The sequence below is a fragment of the Corvus hawaiiensis genome, chromosome 1, assembly GCF_020740725.1.
Source record: "Corvus hawaiiensis isolate bCorHaw1 chromosome 1, bCorHaw1.pri.cur, whole genome shotgun sequence".
NCBI lineage: Eukaryota > Metazoa > Chordata > Aves > Passeriformes > Corvidae > Corvus > Corvus hawaiiensis.
The window spans coordinates 10812573-10830947 of record NC_063213.1 but is presented as its reverse complement, the minus strand read 5'-3'; the positions used below and the strand labels follow the sequence as shown (position 1 = coordinate 10830947).

At 40.2% G+C, this 18375-nt stretch overlaps 1 protein-coding gene across 2 annotated transcripts in view; it reads left to right on the top strand.

Moving 5' to 3' along the window:
• The window catches only part of ADARB2 (adenosine deaminase RNA specific B2 (inactive)), a 315112-nt gene that overhangs the window by 149898 nt on the left and 146839 nt on the right, over nt 1-18375 (top strand). The gene's annotated exons all lie outside the window — the stretch shown is intronic.

The following is an 18375-nucleotide window of genomic DNA, read 5'->3' as shown; positions in this document are numbered from 1 at the left end:
CAGAATCTAGTATTGTAAACAGGAGTTGGAGACAAAAGAGAGGGTTCAACACTTACCGGAAATAGAAAACCAACAGTGTCCTCTTGTTTAGTTTAAAGTCGCTGGACCAGACTATTCCAGAGAGAAAAATCACTACAGCCTCTACCAGAAGCCTTAGTGCCTTTGGTGGAGCACAGTCCTGTTCACCTGTGAGACCAACTCCACTCTGTTTATAAACCTAAAACCTCTTGTTTGTACAGTTACTTAATCACTGTGAAACAGCACATTACAGTTGTCACATGGTTATACTAAAAGGAATGTTTAAAAGGAAACAGAGCTTAAGGGTAAGGTAGGGTTTGGTGATCTGCCAAGCTGAAAATAGCATTTAACAGGCTTTTAATCTATTTCATAGGTTATTGTCCCCATGAGTGCTGTTATAGTCTACAGATAAGAAAAATGAGAACAAAGGGTTATTTTCACTTACAATTCAGCAGCTGCTGGTATTATTACTGTGTCATTGGTAATCAAACAGAGGTACACTAATAATTGTATCCTTTAGAATGCAGTGTGCAGTAAATATTTGTTGATTTAAAAATAAGCAGGCTGTAGAAATTAGACTGCTCTTTCTGTCAAAGTTAGCAGATTAAATGCTCACAGGGCCAAGCACCACCACGAGAGAAATGCCTGGCATTTGTGGAAGATTTTGTTGATCTCTGCAAGATTGCTCAGGTCTGTTTGCACCAGGGGAAAAAAATAGATGTTTGAAGTAAAAATGCAATTAAAATCAAAATTAAACACATGTTTTTGCTTTTGAATCCTAATTTGTAGATGGTACATAATATACTGTTTTATACCTTAGAGATAGGCAATTATCAAAATAACCCTGTACTTGCATCCATTTGACTTGCTGTAATTACCAGAACACAAGGTATGAGAAGAAAAACTCCTTTATCTTTCTGCTCATCCCTCTGCTCAGGATGGAGAGAAAGGAGTTCCTCACACACTGGAGAGGACAGGCAGATGGCCCAACAAGATGCTTTTCTCCATATTCAGCAGCACAGGGGAGCTACTGGAGGCTTTGTTTTGTGTTGTAAGGACAGGAAAAGAGAAAAGAGAATTTCCTTTGCTTGCAATTTTCCCTCTTCCACAGAAACAGTGATAGGTTGGGATGGCAAAACACCTTATCCTTAGTGTCTGACAGGACTTGTTCCAGCTATTTTTGAGTGTTACACCCTGGAGAACCTGAAACAAGAGTGGAACATACTCTGTGCGTGGTGCAAACTTAGAGGGCTGGACAGACCTGAGCAGAGAGAAGGGATGCTGAGGAGATGGGAAGTGTTTTATCTTTGTTGCACAGCAGGACACAAAGTGCATGACTGCATTTAACTTAATATGGGATGTCTGCCATGCAGACTTCACCACTGGAGCTGTCTAGAGTCAGTGAGAAGAATCTGGCACTTCTAGTGCCTGTGATGATTCTTTCTCATTCAGGAGAGGATGCAAAGAAGGATCTCAGGGAACACAGATGCATAGTGTTTATACTTATGCCCTGTTTCTGTCCAGTAACAGTAAAGACAGAATAACTAGCTCAGATGAGTTCATTCATTTTTGAAGTGTCACAATTTTTTAGGAGGCTTTCTCTCATTTTCAGATATGTGTTAAGCGCATCTAAGCCCATTTGTTACTAGCAGTCAGTAGGATTTATGTTCTGAAAGGTACTACACACTTAAAAAATATTACCTAAGGTGACTTGCACTGGTCAAATGGTAAAACAGGCATAGCTGTGAGCCATAGCACACTGCTTAAACAGTGTCTTTGTTCTCCAAGGGGTACTGCAATGACCCTGAGATTAGCAAAATTGGTTAGAACATCATGCTGATAATACCGACGTTGTGGATGCAATCCCCATATGGACCATTCACTTCAGAGTTTGACTTGATGATCCTTGAGGGTCCCTTTCAATTCAGAATATTCTGTGATCTGTGACTGTCCAAACAGTGTAATAGCAGAAAAGTCCAGCTATCTTGATTTATGGGGTTTCTTTTAAAGATCTTGAAATATTTGGGGGGGTCTTTGAAATTTGATGATGATGATAATAGTAACAAAAACAGACTCCAGGCAGTGTTTCTGCTCTGGTCCAAGCTGCATGCAACCACCACTACAACTTTCCATAGCCAGGGATTTTTTCCCCCCTTAATCATCCTTTGGTTTTGTAAGCGAGGAAGGCTCAGACACTAATAAACTGAATCTGAGCTACACATCTGCTTTTTCAAGTAGTGTTTGGTGCAGGGGCAACACTGACAGATTTCATTACAGCCGTGTTGATGTATTAACACTGTCATCTCGGATGCAGTCTGGATGAGAGAGCCCTTGAGTGAAGCTGAGAGCTTCTGATACCAACGTGGCAAATGATTCAGTGCAGATCATTATACACATTGGCCTGTTATCTCCTCGACGTCATGTGAGGCTGCAAGTGAGCTGTCTCCTTGGTTCATTATTTATTTTTCCTTAGTTCCAGGCTCTGCCAGTCGAGCAGCCTGGAGCAGCACTGAGGAGCTGTTTTGGGTACAGCTCGACACATGGAGAAAGCAGTGTCAGATATGGCACTGCCAGGGTCTCCACTCATGCTGGAGCACTCAACTTCTGCCTCTGCAGTGGAAGAGGTCAGGGATGTCACAGGACACCCTACTGGCAAAGATGGATGGCTTGCCATCTGTGTTTTTCTGCCAAGGCTTTTACTGGGGCCATTAGCAGGCTCTGCAGTCCAGTGTTTCGGAGAGAAGATTGGCTGTGATCATCCTGATCATCTATTGCATCTTGCATCTGAGCAAGTTTAAGCTCTTTGGCAAGGATTAGGCCTTTCCGTGCTTGCTGCAGATAAGCAAAATTATCTCTGCTTTGTAGATTGGGAGACTATAACAGGGAGATGAGGTTATTTTCCTTAGGTCATGTTTGAAGAGTGGCAGCAGAACTGGGAATAAAAAGAGAAATCCCACCTAGTGTTAGTCCCAGCTAACACAGCATCCCAGCCACGCCAGGAATGAACCCTCCACCAGGCTGGAGACTCTGGGACCTACAGGTGAATATTTATGGAAAAGCGTGATGGTAAGAACTGCGAGCACAGGACATCAGAGGCAAACTGCTTGGACAGAAGCTGGTGCTCCAAGTGCCCCGTGCAGCACATCAAGGGCCACCCATGGGCTGGTGCCACCAGTGTCACCACTGCCCATCCCCATGGAGACTGGAGCAGGGGTAAGCCACTGGGCAACTCAGGGTCCTCTGTGTGTGCCAGGCCCTCACCTTCTGGACCCTGGCACTCCCTGAAAACACATCCTTCTCCCTCAGTCCAGCCAGTCCCTTCACTCGTGTAAACTGATCATTCAGTCTTCTTATTTAAGTGGAAATAGGCTGTGTGAGTCTAGCCAAGAGTCTGGTTTGTGCCTCTCACAATAGGCTTTAGCTTTAAAAAGCCAGAGTTTTTCTGCTTGTCAAAAAAAGCAGACAAAAGCTCTGTCTCTGACAAGAGCTCTCTATAAGCTCCAGCAGCTGTTTCATTTCAACTTTGCCCATGAAGAAAGTTGTATTGTAGAGCAGGGTGGGGATAACTTGTGTCAAAAGCTTTCTAAAAGTTAGTTTGAAAGCATATTTCATCTTCAAAATTTAAGTGGCTTATCCAACTTGTGGTAACTGGAATCAGCTTTCCTTATACGGATATGGGGTGTCCCTCAGCTAGTCGTCAAAATTCAGCTGAGGCAGCAGTTTGGGTACAGCAGAAGAGCCAGCCTGGAGCCAGCACTGCTGAGACCATGTGTGTCACAGCCCTGTGAAGGGTGTAGGGGTGCTGGCACTGCATGCCTTCTCCTTTTGTCCCTGGAGATCAAATCTGAGCCCGGCCCTACAGCAGGAGGTGAGGTTGGTGTGCTTATCTCAGCCCCTGTGCCAGCAGAGCACAAACTGCCAGGAGGTTTGGCTGTTTGGTTGGGTGGGAGAAATAAGAAAATCCATGTCTGGCATCATAAGGGTATTTCATCTGAGAATTCATAGCGAAGCAGCCTGGAGACACTTGTACACATCCCACTGCATCCTGCCTGGCTGTACCTACTGTTACAAACCCTTTATTGTGAGTAGGGTTAGTTTGCTGCCTAAGTGCTGTCTACAATCCCTTCCTTTCCCAGCCAAACCTACCCAGATGCCAGTGCGTGCTGGGTATGGGGATTATTGATGAAAGCTGAGCAAGACACCACATGTGGCAGGCTAATTAGAGGGATCCCAAAACAGTGAATATCCATGAGCATGGTAAATTATGGATGAATGGAGCCCAGGGGAGTATATTCTCAAATCAGACATGCAGCTTGCATTGGAACCGGAGGAGAAGCTGAGTAACTGAGCTCTACATGTCAAGTTGAAACCTCCTTCTGTACACATTAAGGCTGATTGTTTGCTGAAAACGCCTCACAACTCATTTGATAAAAGCAGCAAATAATCATTGTTTGTGTAGAGGAGATGGGGAAATATACATTTAACACTCTTCAACAACTCCCCTAATGCTGTTAGGGCATTTGTCTATTTTTACACCAATTTAAAAAATGCAGTCCCTGAAGGTCACTCCTTAGGAAAGGCCTTAATTAAGATTTCTGCCTGCAGCAAATTGTATGAAGTATAATACATCACGCTGTAGCAACCCAGATACAGATCACTGGCTACCTTGGTCCAGTCATGTGGTATGAGCAAATATTACCATTTTCTTATCATCAAGGATCATTTTATAATGTGAATAAAAAAATTAGCAGCATCCAGGTTTTCTTGAAATGTCCATGAAAAGATAGAAAAATGTCTGCCATTCAGGCTAAATAAAGCATTCTGTTAGGGAGTGAAGGTCAAATGGAGACATACACTTTACTGACAGAAAAATGCAAATCTTCTTTGCATCATAAATATTAAAAACAATACTGTTTAAAAGGTCTAATTTATTTTTATTGAATTAATTTCCTTCCATCTGTTTTTCTCCTCTTTCCCTCTGGAGCTCCAAGGGCTATCCTTCCCAAACCAAGGACAAATCCTCTCTGCCAGCTGAGCCTGAAAGTTCAGCATGGGTGCATTTCCAATTCAAAACTTTTAAGCCCTTTTTTTCCAAACCACCCAAAGCTCTGGCTATGTTCATAGCCAAAAGCACCTATGCAGTACCACATTCCTGAGTGCACCTCTTTAACCCCTTCCACTCTCACTGCAAACCTTCCCCCACAGTTCTTTATGGGAGAGCCCCTATTCATTCCTGAGGTTGCACATACACACAAAAGCCCCTCCTTCAGAGACAGCTGCAAGATCATTTGTTCTCTGCAACTACCTGAAAGCGAGGTTATAGCAAGGTGGAGGTTGGTCACTTTTTCCAGCTAACAGAATGAGAAGAATAGCCTCAGGTTTCATTAGGGGAGGTTTAGATTGGATATTAGAAAAAAAAAGTCTTTACAGAAAGGATGGTTAGACACTGGAACAGGTTACCCAAGGGAAGTAGTGGAATCACCACGTCTGGTAGTTGTCAAAAAGAATGTGGATGTGGCATCTGGGGACATGGTTTAGTGGTGGCATACAGCAGTGCTAGGATATTTGGATATCCATTTGGATATGGTGATCTTAGAAGTCTTTTCCAACCTCAACAACTCTGATTCTGTAACCAGTGCCATACAGACACCTGTTTCAAGTTTTCAAATTCCCATTTCTATTCAGCAGCAAATCTTCCATTTTTGCTTCTGTCCATGCACCATTATCCAAATAAATATTTTAGTTCCTGCCCTAGATAAACTGTCTTCATAGGGAAAAGGACCCTACTTTGGATGGCTCTTACTTCCCAAGAATAAAGTACTTCCTGTTCAGATATGCTCAGGAATGCGCATAAGTTGGTAAAACATAAGTACTCACCTGTTGTTAACAGTGGTGCCTGTAAAATCTCAATCCTGTCACAAGGAGTGAGGAGGACAGAGGTGCTTATTAGTGGAAAGGGTGAGTGGTGTAATTAAACATGAACTAAACCCAGCTGCTGCTCTCAAGTGTCAGAGATTATTAATGCTTATTAGGGGCACTTGAATCAGGGGCAGGGCACTAGAAAAATTCAGACAACTACTGATCTTGTTTCCCCCACACAAACTACAAGGGAGATTCAAACCAAGCCCCTGTGGCAGGTTTATCATGGAGCTTGTTTTCAGATGGAATTAGCTGTTAAGAAGACAGGAGGATCTCTGTCTCCCCACTTTGAAACTGGCAGCTTTAGAGGGGGAGGAGGAGTGAAATCAAAGCCTTCCACAGCTGTGATGTTTCCCTCCACTCTGTCATGTTTGTTCTCAACACTGCTGATGTCCAGCTCCATCCCAAGGCAGAAATTACTAAGAACTAAAGAAAAAAAGTTTTCTTGCAGATTTTCCTTCATAGCCAGAAATAACCCTAAATAATCTTTTTCTTTGAAATCTTCCCATGGGTAGTCCCACATTACCTCAGTAATACTTCTGCCCAAAGATTAGTATTTCCCAACTGTCTGTCCTTCCTCTTCCCTCTACTGCATGGTTGCAATGTTTTGGACTCTGTTGTCACTATAGTAGCTGCAATTACAAGGAGTTGGCTCTGGCAAGCATATTCCTGGGTCACATCCTCAGAAAGCATCTAGAAAATGCATGGCAGTTTTTGGAGATAGGCATCCATCTCTCACAGATCACACCTTCCCCTGGCAAGACCACAAGTTGCCAGAGTTGGCCTAGTATGCACCAGGAACACAATGCTCTGGAAGGTCAGCACAAGCTGAATTTGTTAGGATCTCACCAGCAGGTCTTCCAAAACATCTGATATTCTCAAAATGACTGGGAGAGGCAAGGAGGAAAGTGCATTTGTAGGGACTGTCACCTGCATGGGGCTATATCCCAAGTCCAAGCTCTATCATTTCTCTAAATTTGCAGAGAGATTGCTGCTTACTCTGCATAATATAAGCACTTGAAAGGAAAAGGAAAAATGGAAAAATTTCTTCTTAGTCTTTAAAACTGGAACTTGTTCTAACGTTTTCCTTTTTTATTTCTATTGGAGGAAAGCATTTCTCTTTACTAGCTGTCAAGTCAGTGAAGAATAATTTAGTGATTTAGCCTTGTGCGTCATAAGAGGCCAGTAATCAACCACCCCTAGAGTCCTGGTAGCATTTAATATTGCATCTTCTTAGGGCATGGCAGCATACATGGCCTTGAGAATGTGAGGGTGAAAAACAGCAGTGAGTATTTTAAAGAAGCCTGTCTTTAACAGAAACAGACAGTATTCTTCCTTTCCTGCTATGCAAAATGCCCATGTGATACAAAGCAGTTGGATGACAGTAGCATTTCAAAGTGGTCAGGAGTGCAGCAACCTAACTACCTTCTTGTCTTTCTTTCATTATTGAACTTCACTGTCATGTTGAGGGAGGGTTTTAGTAAATGACGTGCTGCCAGAAAGATGAATGATAGATAGATAGATAGATAGATAAATAGATAGGAAAGTCTTCACATGAGAAAGAGGCAGTTTACCTATGACTTTCTTGCATGTCACTTTTCAAGCAGATTTTCAAGGATTTTTTTCTCCCCTTTGCAGCTGAGTGAGAGAAATATAGCCTGCACATGAGAGATAATATTGTCCTGGGAAATATCGAGTGGATTAATGTATTTCTACTGAAGCTAGCAGGAAATTGTGTTTCAGTTTGTGCTTATGTGCTTATTGTGAATACGTCATATTGAGAACAATTTGTTAAACAAGAAACATAGGGTGTTAAAAAAATCAAAAGGGACAATAAACTGGAATGTCAGGTTCCATAATAAACTTGATGTGTATCTGTATTGTCGAAAACCCTGATGCCAACAACTGACTCCCTTCATTCTTGTTTTATAATGAAACAAAGAAGACTGTGGTTTTGCAAGTTATTTATGGTCCAGCTCTAAGATTTCCTATACTTGTAAAACATACCATTGATGGGACCTCAGAATTACTCACTACTGCAGCTGGCTGAGATGTTTCCATAGCCACCACCTGCCTCTGTGCAGGAGCCTTCCTAGGATTCTGAAAGCTATTTCAACAGCAAGGGGGCTTGGCAGCATGCAATTAAAGCCTCTCCTACTTACAAAAACAGACCTTGTCCTTTTGGTGTCGTTTGTGTGCGTGCATATGTGTATACATATTTTATATATATGTGTGTATATATATATATGTGTATATATATATGTATGTGTATATAAATCTATATTAAGCCAAGGGCAGAGGGTCTGGTTCTTCTCTTTTTCCTTTGAAAGCTAAAAATTTTGCTTCAAACCACTGACAGCAGGTCTGTATTGACACTTTGATCTCTCAGAGTGTTTATGCTGGGGTGTGTGTCAGTGTTGGGTAGTAGTTCTTCTCTGTAGGTGACACCTTTAAATGAGAGTTCTTCCTGCTACTGAAGTGTCTGATCCCGTTTCCATGGAAACCAAGGTCAGATTATGGGAGAAAGGTGTAGGGGATATTTTTTCCTTAATTACTTTAAAATCTTATCTTATTTTCATCTTTCTGCTGTCCATTTCTCATAGAAGAGAAAGTAAATGTGTTCTATTCCTATCTATTATGTATGTAGCACCACCTCCATGTGGGTGTACACAGACACACACACACACACACACCATAGTTTACATGTCATTTAACAGAGGGAACCTTAACTTCAGAATGAGTTTTCTCTTGCTTACATACTATTTTCAGCTTTAGAAGCATAATAAGAAATATGATTCAATGCAACATGAGCAGCACCAACCACCCCAAGTTATAACAGTGCTGTAGTTTTGACTGCTCAGCAGTAGAGACAAATTACTCTGACACTGGAAGTAAAATAATTATTCCAGACCAGGGTCATTGCACCATGCAGGGCAGTTGTTAGGACCACTTCCCAGCTGCATCATCAATTAAGTTCAACCTTTGGTCATTCTTCCTTCCTTCCTTCCTTCCTTCCTTCCTTCCTTCCTTCCTTCCTTCCTTCCTTCCTTCCTTCCTTCCTTCCATAGAAAAAATGGTGTATTTCTCAGAGGTCAGAGAAAAAACAAATTCTACCTGCTACTCAACAGTCTGAGGATATGGCATTGAGAAAGTGGCCCATGTCACCACTGGAAAATAGACTGGGAAACTTGTCACCACAAGAAATAAATTACTAGAACTGATAGTGTATGAAATTTTATGTGTTTGTGATGGGCTCTGTCTCAGCTAATGCTAGGCATGGGGTCTGAAGAACTTCTTTCTGCAGTGAAATGATAAGGGAGACAGACACTTCCAGAGGGAGTCTGCCCTGTCCTGAGTCAGAGGTATTTCAGGCAATTAGCTTAAACATTGACCTTTCAGGTGGATAAGGCTAGATAAAACAGTAGGGTAGGATTTCAAAAATAGACACTGAACAGTACAGAAGAGAAATGGATAGAGATGGCATGTACACTGAAAAATCCTCCTTACAAATATATCTGTATTGGAACCAGCGCTAAATGCAAGAGCTGGCCTTCATAAACATAATGTCTCACATTAGCTGCATCTCATATTTATCCCTCTCATATCCTTTTACGAAAAAATAAAAGGATTTTTACAGATATGTCCATACAAAATATTTCCCTTTCCTGAATAACGCAGCAAAATGTCTTTTTCATGAAAAAAAAGCAACTGATTTTTGGGGGAAAAAAATAAAAAATAAAGCTTTGTCTCTGCTTTCATGCTGGCTGGAATTTTTATACCTTGGCTTTTTATTTTATCCTGAAACTCATATTGCTATCAAGGGCACACTCTACACTGTAGTCAGTGTATAAAAAAGCAATTAAATCCCTCCTGGGTGTCAAAAAGTAACCTGGCTGTCAGCAGTAGATGTGCAGACAATCCCACATCAGTCAGTGATGTCAGAGATGTGACCAAGGGAACAAGGTATGAGAAATGAATGTAAGAGGTTGACAATTGAACCCATGTAGGTTCCTTAAATTTGTACCCAGCCAAGGGAATGGACACTTGGATAAAATTTTTGAGGGAGAGGATAGAGGCTCCTCTGGATGTTTTCACATGCCTGGGATCTAGCTGGTGTGAGGCAAGAAGAGAGACACGTAGTGCTGGGCCCATCTATTCTGCCGGGTAAATGGCTCACCTCCACAGAACTGTGTAAGCATGCAAGAGGCTTCCTCTGTGCCTCTGTCCTTTACAGATCCAAGGATAAATGGAGACAGTCACAGAAAGCAGGTATGGGTCAGAGTCTGTAAGTGTCCATTAGCTGGCTGTGGATGAGGATAAACCATCCTTGATGTTTCTGGGTAAGTGTGATGGACTGCCAGGATGTGTTGTCAGTCTGCCCTGGAGACCCTTCCCTGTGTTTCAGCTTCCTCCCTGAAAATGCTCATCTGAGTCAATCTTTGATACAAGAAACCAGTTAAGGTGAGTGTCGTCAGCTCATTGAGCTGGAAAAGCACATCAAACCCTCTTGCCTGCTGAATGAGCATTAGGCTCAGCCAGAGCCAGACCACAAAGCAGTGCAGAGAGCTTTTGCTGAAAACTGCATCACTTGAATGTTGAGCTACTGTATTAATTAATTTGGTATGCAAGTCAGGGTTTTCCAGACACTAAATCAACTCCGTAACAGGTTGTTCATGAATAATTTCAACCTGTTTTTCCATTATTAATAATTATTTGTACAATAATGTGGCATCAAAAGCCCTAATAAATGTAAGGTTTTATTGTGCTGGACACTCTACAAACAACATAATAAGGGGCAAGCTGATAAGTCTTTTTAGTGGGCTGAATGAATTGATCAGCATTACCTGGAAAGACCCTCTAACCATAACAGGATTTCACTGTAGAGCTGCCTGAGAGTGAAGGGCCCCAACCCTATTTCCAGAGGAACAATAGGCCTTTCCAAGCTGCCCAGAAATATCAAAAAGAAGGTCAGGATGACATGACACTGCCATGAGGGGGAAAGGCAGTTTTTGGTAAATCTGGAGACATGGGATCCCTAAGGTGTCAGGTATGGGTGCAAGCCTCAATGCAGACTAGGAAGGTCGGAATGCAACATCAGGCAGATCTTTTCCAAGAGAAACATTACAGTTACTAGTGATCTCTTCCTCTTCTTGCATATAATTTTTCTTTCTCTCCTTGTTCATAAACTGCACTGAACCCAAGAAAACTTCCCTGAAGGAAAGTTTAGTGTTGCCTAAATTTGTTTATCTCACAGAAAGCTTTGATTTTACCCAGGTGATGGTTTTATCCACGTGATGCTGTCTTACAGCCAAACTTCAAAAAAACAGAAGTAAACATGGCTTTCTCTAGAGCCTAGAGGTAACTTCCAAACAAATGTCATCTGTAACATGTATTTCATCTAGAGGAAAGGCCAGTGATCTGGGTAGCTGATGGGTGATCAGATCAGAAAACACAACAAACCCATCCCTGAGACCCAGATTAGTACTGTAGAAGTGTAGCCAAAGTATTGTATTTGAAGAAAAGAATTAAAAAAACACTTTCAGTGAGGTGACTGGACTAATGGAGTGGTGTGAAGTGCCTTGGCTTGATAGACTGACCTTGAACCCAAACCTACTGTCTTAGTTTCATTACATGTCATGGTGATTTGGTTTTTTGTGGTTTGACTTGGGTTTTTTTACATAAATATTTTATTCTGATGTTCCTTGTACCTTATTACAGAAGAGGGACCAAAACTAATCCTTTCTAATCCCGGTAAATTTTACAGGATCTTTTCTTTAAAAATACTATAATACTGTAAGCTTTAAAAATAATTTGCATTTTTCAGCCATTTTAGGGAGCCTATGTTAGGAAAAAAAAAAGGAAAGAAAAAGGATTGTTTTGGACAACTGTACCATCCTAACATATTAAAAACATATTGCCTGAGAAGTGATGGTTATAAATATCTGGCATTGTAGCTCAATACATTAGTGTGCTACTCTTTGATTCTTCTATAATTATAGAATGAAAGCTTCAATCCCTGCATTGGGTGAGCACTTAAAATTACAGCTGAGGTTGTAAATTGCTGGTCCTCAATGTCCTAGTCAGACAGATTGCTTTCAGTTCATTAAGAGGAATTCAGTGTTGTGTCAGAGGCAGATTTCCCAGTGAGCTTATTGTCTTCTGTAACTAGTGAGTGAACCAAAGGAAATGCTAGAACATTCTACAATGTACTGACATAAGCAGCAATTCTTATTTTCAAAAACAAGCAGCACCAGTGTTGCCTCAAAATGTTCACATTGTTGGTATTGATTTTCATTTTACACATCCCCAGGAACAAAACATACCAGATAATAGATTGTTTTTATTAGTTTCACTGGATGCTGTATCAGTAATGGGTTTAACTCTTTTGTGGAGGTAATGTGTTGGGCCTTTTGAACCTGTTGATGGATGTTTGATTCAAAGTGCCATTCTGTCAGCAGGAATACTAATAAGCACAAACCCCCTCCCTCCTCCCCAGGACTTGCAGTGAATTCTCATTCTAACAAGTCTAGTCTTCTAATAAAATGCTGTTTTCTAAGGATTGTTTCTGAAACAGAATAAAGCTAGGTATTAGGCCCAGAGGTTAATTTCACCTTTTAAAGCACTGCAAAGTAGTCTGAATGAAATCCTTTTGCCATTGTCTAAGGCAATGTCTGACAATAATGTAACTACAGATTGAGAAAAGTCACATGTGTACAGTATCCTCTTAGGCAGGGCAGATTTGTGCCTTGATACAAAAGTGTACTGTCTTAAATCAGTATGTAGGTAGCTACCTAATACATAACTGAGTAAATTCAATGGGCGCCTTCCTCTTAAACATCCTGGATTTTCACATCAGCGTGAATATGAGATCAGCAGCATTCAAATGCCAGAGGACGTGGGTAAGGTGACCCTGACTTTCATTGTCAGCATTGGATGCTCTGCCTGTAGCTCTTGGAAAGGTGACCACCAACTGAAGCCTGTGCTCTTCTGCCTTGAGGGCACACAGGCTTGAAATGATCATGGAAGGCAAATGTGCTCTGGATGTATTCACTGGGGAAAAAAAATATTTCCACCTTGTTTTAACCATGATTTTGTCTCACCAGAAAGGTGAGGAATTAACAGGGCAATGAGATGAGCTGTTTCAGGAACAATTAAGTTGGTGCGGACATGACATTTGTGCAGTGCTATGAGGAAACATATTCAAAAATTCTTAAAAGACACAGGAAAACCTAAGTGCCTGTGGAGCCTGCATGTGAAAATAGAAAGTTGCTTGGGAATTTTTGGCTAATATACCAGGACTTAAGTAGTCAGACATCTGTTTCATGAAAAGATCTACCAGATTAGGTTAGATGGAAGCTCAGCTAAGGACACATATTTTTCAGCATGCCTGGTATTTTTCACTGTCTTGTAGTAATATGAAGCTTATGTGCAAGAAGCAGTAGTTACTAAGGTCAGTCAGTATCTTGAATCTTTCACCAGAATTATAACAAAAAATATATGACTGTAGAGTTAATGCAAAACAATCTAAAAAGATGAAAAACTCAGTTCTGAAACTGAAGAGATTGTAGATAGAATTTTAAATTCATGGGATGATGCCTTTTAACAGGAATGAGAGGGAAACTTATTTGAGCAGGATAACTGGAAGATGAAGATGGCCAATCTGTCATGAGATCATTTCAGCCATGAAGAAGCTAAGCATCAGTTCAGATCCTGTGAAGAATAACCTTGTAGTGTATGCTGTACACTCTTCACAGCTGAGACCAGATGGGCAGCTGTGTCAAAAACATCCGTGCCAATAGACACAGAAATTTGCTTCTTTAGTCTTCACATTCAGATGCTTGTGGATAAATGCCACACCAAGAGAGACAATAATCAGGGCATGTATGACTAAGGTGCCTGTTTTTGTACAGCTGCAGTGGTGAAAACAGGGATTGGTGAGTTAATTTTCAACGGCTTTGATGGAGAAGGTTGGCTCTTTTCTTTTTATGCAAGCATTTTCTGTGGTATGCGGAAATGAAACAATATTGTTCATCTGGATAACCTTTCACATGAAAGGTCTTTTGATATTTGTCTGTCAAAGTCAAAGGATCACAGCATTTTTCCAAATGTAGGTGGCTGCTTGCAGTTTGAAACACATCTTTTTACCTATAAAAGATTAAATCAGGAATAAAGCCTAATCCTTTTAAAATAAATACATATTGTCTTTAAACATATTAAAATAGGCTTGGGAGCTTATTTCTTTTGCTCTTAGATTGTTTTTTGCAGTGTGCTCCTAACCTCATTGTTCTGTTAATCTGGCTTTGTTGGAAGAAGCAGAGCAAAAGCTGCTGCCTTTCTATACAGAAAAACTACATTTGTAGAAAAAAGCATCTTTTCTCTACATTAGGATGTATGTAAAAATGGAAGGAAGATGGGAAATGTATAGTTATTCCACAGCATTCTAAAAGCACAAACAATTATTTGATTAAATTCCAGGCTGTTGGAATTTCAGTATACACATTTTTAAGCTGGGCAGAAGAATTCTTACTGTTCAGGTAACAGGACTAATATTATTTCTGAGGTCAGTGATTTTGAATTTGCTTTGAATTTATAGGCAAGAGATTGCTGGAGAAAGGAAGGAAAAAGCTAAGTATTTTATTTTGTTATTAATATAAGCAAAATATCCACTTTATTGCAGCATGTCTTATAGAGTAGGTGAGTGAGATGAAAATAATGACATCTTCCCACAAGATGAATGAAATTTTATGTATTAAAAATATCTACCTTTGATTATAAAGAGCATAAGTTAACCACTCCATACAGCTAATTTTGAGTTTTTATTTAAAACACACACCCCAAATTAATAGAATCTTAGCAGAGAATAATTTAGATTCGAAGGGACATCTGGAGGTCATCTTGTGCAAGCTCCTGCTCATGTTGCTCAGAGCCTTGTCCTGTCAAGTTCTGAAAATCTCCAGTGACAATGTTTCCACCGTGGTTCTGTTTTGTTTTTGTCTTTGTATGGGGTCAGGAATGCTGTAACTTATAACCTTTGCTGTCCATAATTCCATCTTCTCTTTACTTAACCAAATAATTTTCGTCCCTTAAACAATGTGTAATACAGCATTCTTTCCAGTCTTGCAATCATTTTCATTATTCTTCTCTAAACCTGCTTAAGATATCAGCCATGTTACAGCAGATTTTACTGAAGTTCCCTTGGCACTAGTTGTACCACATCAAATACCATGTACCACAACCTTCCTATTCATTGTTTGTGAATTATCCCTGGTAATTCTTTAACCCTTAATAGTTAGAAGCATCAGCTTCCACCAAACGTTTTCTTGACTCACAGTTTCTTAGGACAGAAGCCCCTCTCCTGTTAGAAGAGTTCCTTGTTTCTCCATGCTACATTTGAGCAACTTCATCAGAACAACTGTAGCTATCCACAAGTGACCTAAACTCCATTTACAGTTGGTGGAGAGAAATTAATAATTTTAGGGTGTGATTCATCTCTTTATAAACCAGACATCTTAATTGGCTGAATTAATCACACATTCCAAATTCCTATGTCTCTCCATTGTCTCTTCACATGGCTAATGTGTTCCTTTCCCTGAGGAGAGCAAGAACCTGTTCCATTCATTCTTGTAGAATCTTTATATCTCTTAAATGTAAATGTGCACGTGTGTGCAGATACATAGGTGCACATACAACTATACAGACAGCTTTCTCAGCATGTATGGGTTTAGAAGTGTTGCTATGTCACACTGCTGAATGAAAAGATAAATGGTTGTTGTGCTGGAGAGCTGCTGTACAGCTTCCCTGGATGCACCAGCAGCACAATCTGATGGGATATTATCTGTTTCATAGCCACACTTACTGTCCTGTGAGCAGCTCAGGCTGATAAGGTGCTGAAACAACTGATCCAAAAATATACCACAATCTTTCTCTGCGCTCTTTTTTTTTTTTTTTTAATTACCTTTAGCTAAGCATTTATTAGTTCATTTTTCAACTTTAGTTAAAAAGATAATAGGGGGAAAAATAACATTATTTTTAATCCAGATCCTCTAATTTTTGAGAAATTAAGTACATCTTCCGTTATCACTCTTCAGTTCTGCGCATCTCTTTCAGTTTGCTTAATTAGATCTCTGTAATTAAGCAGCATGCAGAATAAGCATTGGAATATTTGAATGAACATACAGAAAGAAAATGCCTTTAATTTTGTCAGAAACCACCAAAGTTTCTTTTGCACTGTTCCAGTTCCAAATAGTGGGAAGAAATACTCCCCAGTAACTAATTTACTCTACAACTGATTACATCTATTAGTCCCTATGAGGACCAGTCCTGCTTTTCCTAGTGATTTGTTCTTACTATGACTTTACTGGTAGCAGAAACAAACCATTTAAATGTAGAGATGTGGTGATTATAAAAGGACATTTGGAATATATATATATGTGGGGAAAAAAATCTAAATTGAAATAAAATTAAGTGTCACTGCATGATCACATTTTATGAGGAGAATGGTAGTCATTCATTCCTTAACCATTTATGTTTATCAATCTAAAATATAATTGTGCAGCTCACAGAAAATACCTGAAAACTTTAAAAACCCAACTGTTTCTCTTGAAAAAAAAAAAGTGAAATTAGATAAAAGGAGACATAGCACTATGTGAAGCTGTAATCTTCAGTGAAATTTTCACTTACATCCTTAACATTTTATTGCTGTTAGGGGATTTGTGCCTAGCAGCAGGTGAGTACAAAGTGCATGATTTGCCCCTGGGATTTATTTACATGAAATCTTGAGTGTAGATGCACTCTGCTATTGTTATGGAGAGTTACAAAGCGTCACAGGTATCTGCTAAGGACATAACAGTGAATCCCAAAAGGCAGTGATATCTTACTATGTCTTCCAACCTAAGGCCAGCTAAGGTGTTTTGTAATGGTAGCATGTGAGGGAAAGAAAACAGGAAAAGACCTTAAAGATCCTTGTTAATCTACACATGTTCCTGGCTGCTGCTTTAGAAATGCTCTGGGTTCTGCTTTACCATTACAAGCATCTGTGTCAGTAGTGCCCAAATGTGCCACCTCACAGACCCTGGTTTTGAGAAAATCAAACCATCCAGCAGCACAGGGTGTGGTGCTTCCCGTAATCCTCAGTTTTAAATTCTTAATTTCTTCTGTCAACAACAAGCTTTAGACAGGCTCACAGACAGCATCCTCTTGGCATGGGAACTGGCAATTACCAGCTCTCATGTTTGCTGCTTTAGCAAGTGCTGAGAGGCTGGAGAGGACCAGAGGCCAAGCAGCTCCTCTCCTCCATCCCTGTCGGCGTTAACCGGCCTTCGTACAGCCACACGTTGCACAGCCATGTCCTCCTGACCAGACTGGACCTGTACCCGCCGTCATGCTGGGGTTTACAGCCTCAGCTTTCCTCAAGAAAAAGGCCTAATCTCATCAGGAACCTTAGCCTGACTTCACTTTTCCTGTGGACATAAGATTTTTTATTATTTTTATTAATTTTTCATTATTACTTTTTTCAGAATACATCAGGGCTGTAAGAATTTTGAAAGGAAATCTAGTTGGTGAAACATGATTTCCAGGAAAATATCATACCTGAAAATCCAACAAACATCATGCCTGTTATTGTGGCACATGCTCCTGAAACCTGCAAGAGGTGCTGCCTTATCCTCTTTGTGGCAAAACTGAGAAGATTGTATTTTCTCTTGTATGAGGAAAGATTTAACAGAGGAAGGTTCAGTGTCTCTTGAAAACCTCAGGCAAACCTTTTCTTTTCACTCTCCCTCAGGTTTTTTCCCTTGACTTTACATCTTACCCAGCTGCCTGCTTGCACTGCCGTGATGCAAGAGCACTTCTAAAGCCACATCTCTCTAACTTACAGGAGGTGTTGTTTCACCTTCAGGGGTCAGAATAAAGAGAAAGGAGAGAGGATCGATATATTTAAAACTTCTCATGTGCTGAAGCCCTGGAGCTACGCTGCTACTGTAAATAAGTGATAACAGAAAGTCTATGTGACTTTACCGACTTTTACAGAGCACATATGACATCGTTAGAAAATAAATGGACATGAAGGTTTCTGTGGAGTATCAATTAAATAAAGAGAAGGTCAAACCAAAAAATACTTCCTCCTTTTCATAATGAACTTCCATTTCATAAAACACTAAGTCAATAAATTAGATTGAAACTCTTTGGTCTTCTTGTAATTATGTATTACAGATTATCCCATCTATTAATTATCCAGGAAGAGATGCAGTAATATAATAATCAGAACTGAATTATGTTCTTTGGGAGCTGAGTCCCAGTCTTATAAATGAACTCTTTTCCTGAAATTCTATTTTTTCACTGCTACTGATATATGGATTCAGATCAGCCCTTTGGGAGAGAGGATTGTTATATTTTTAAGAGGCAAAGGAAAGGAAAATTTAAACCATTAATGAAGTATGT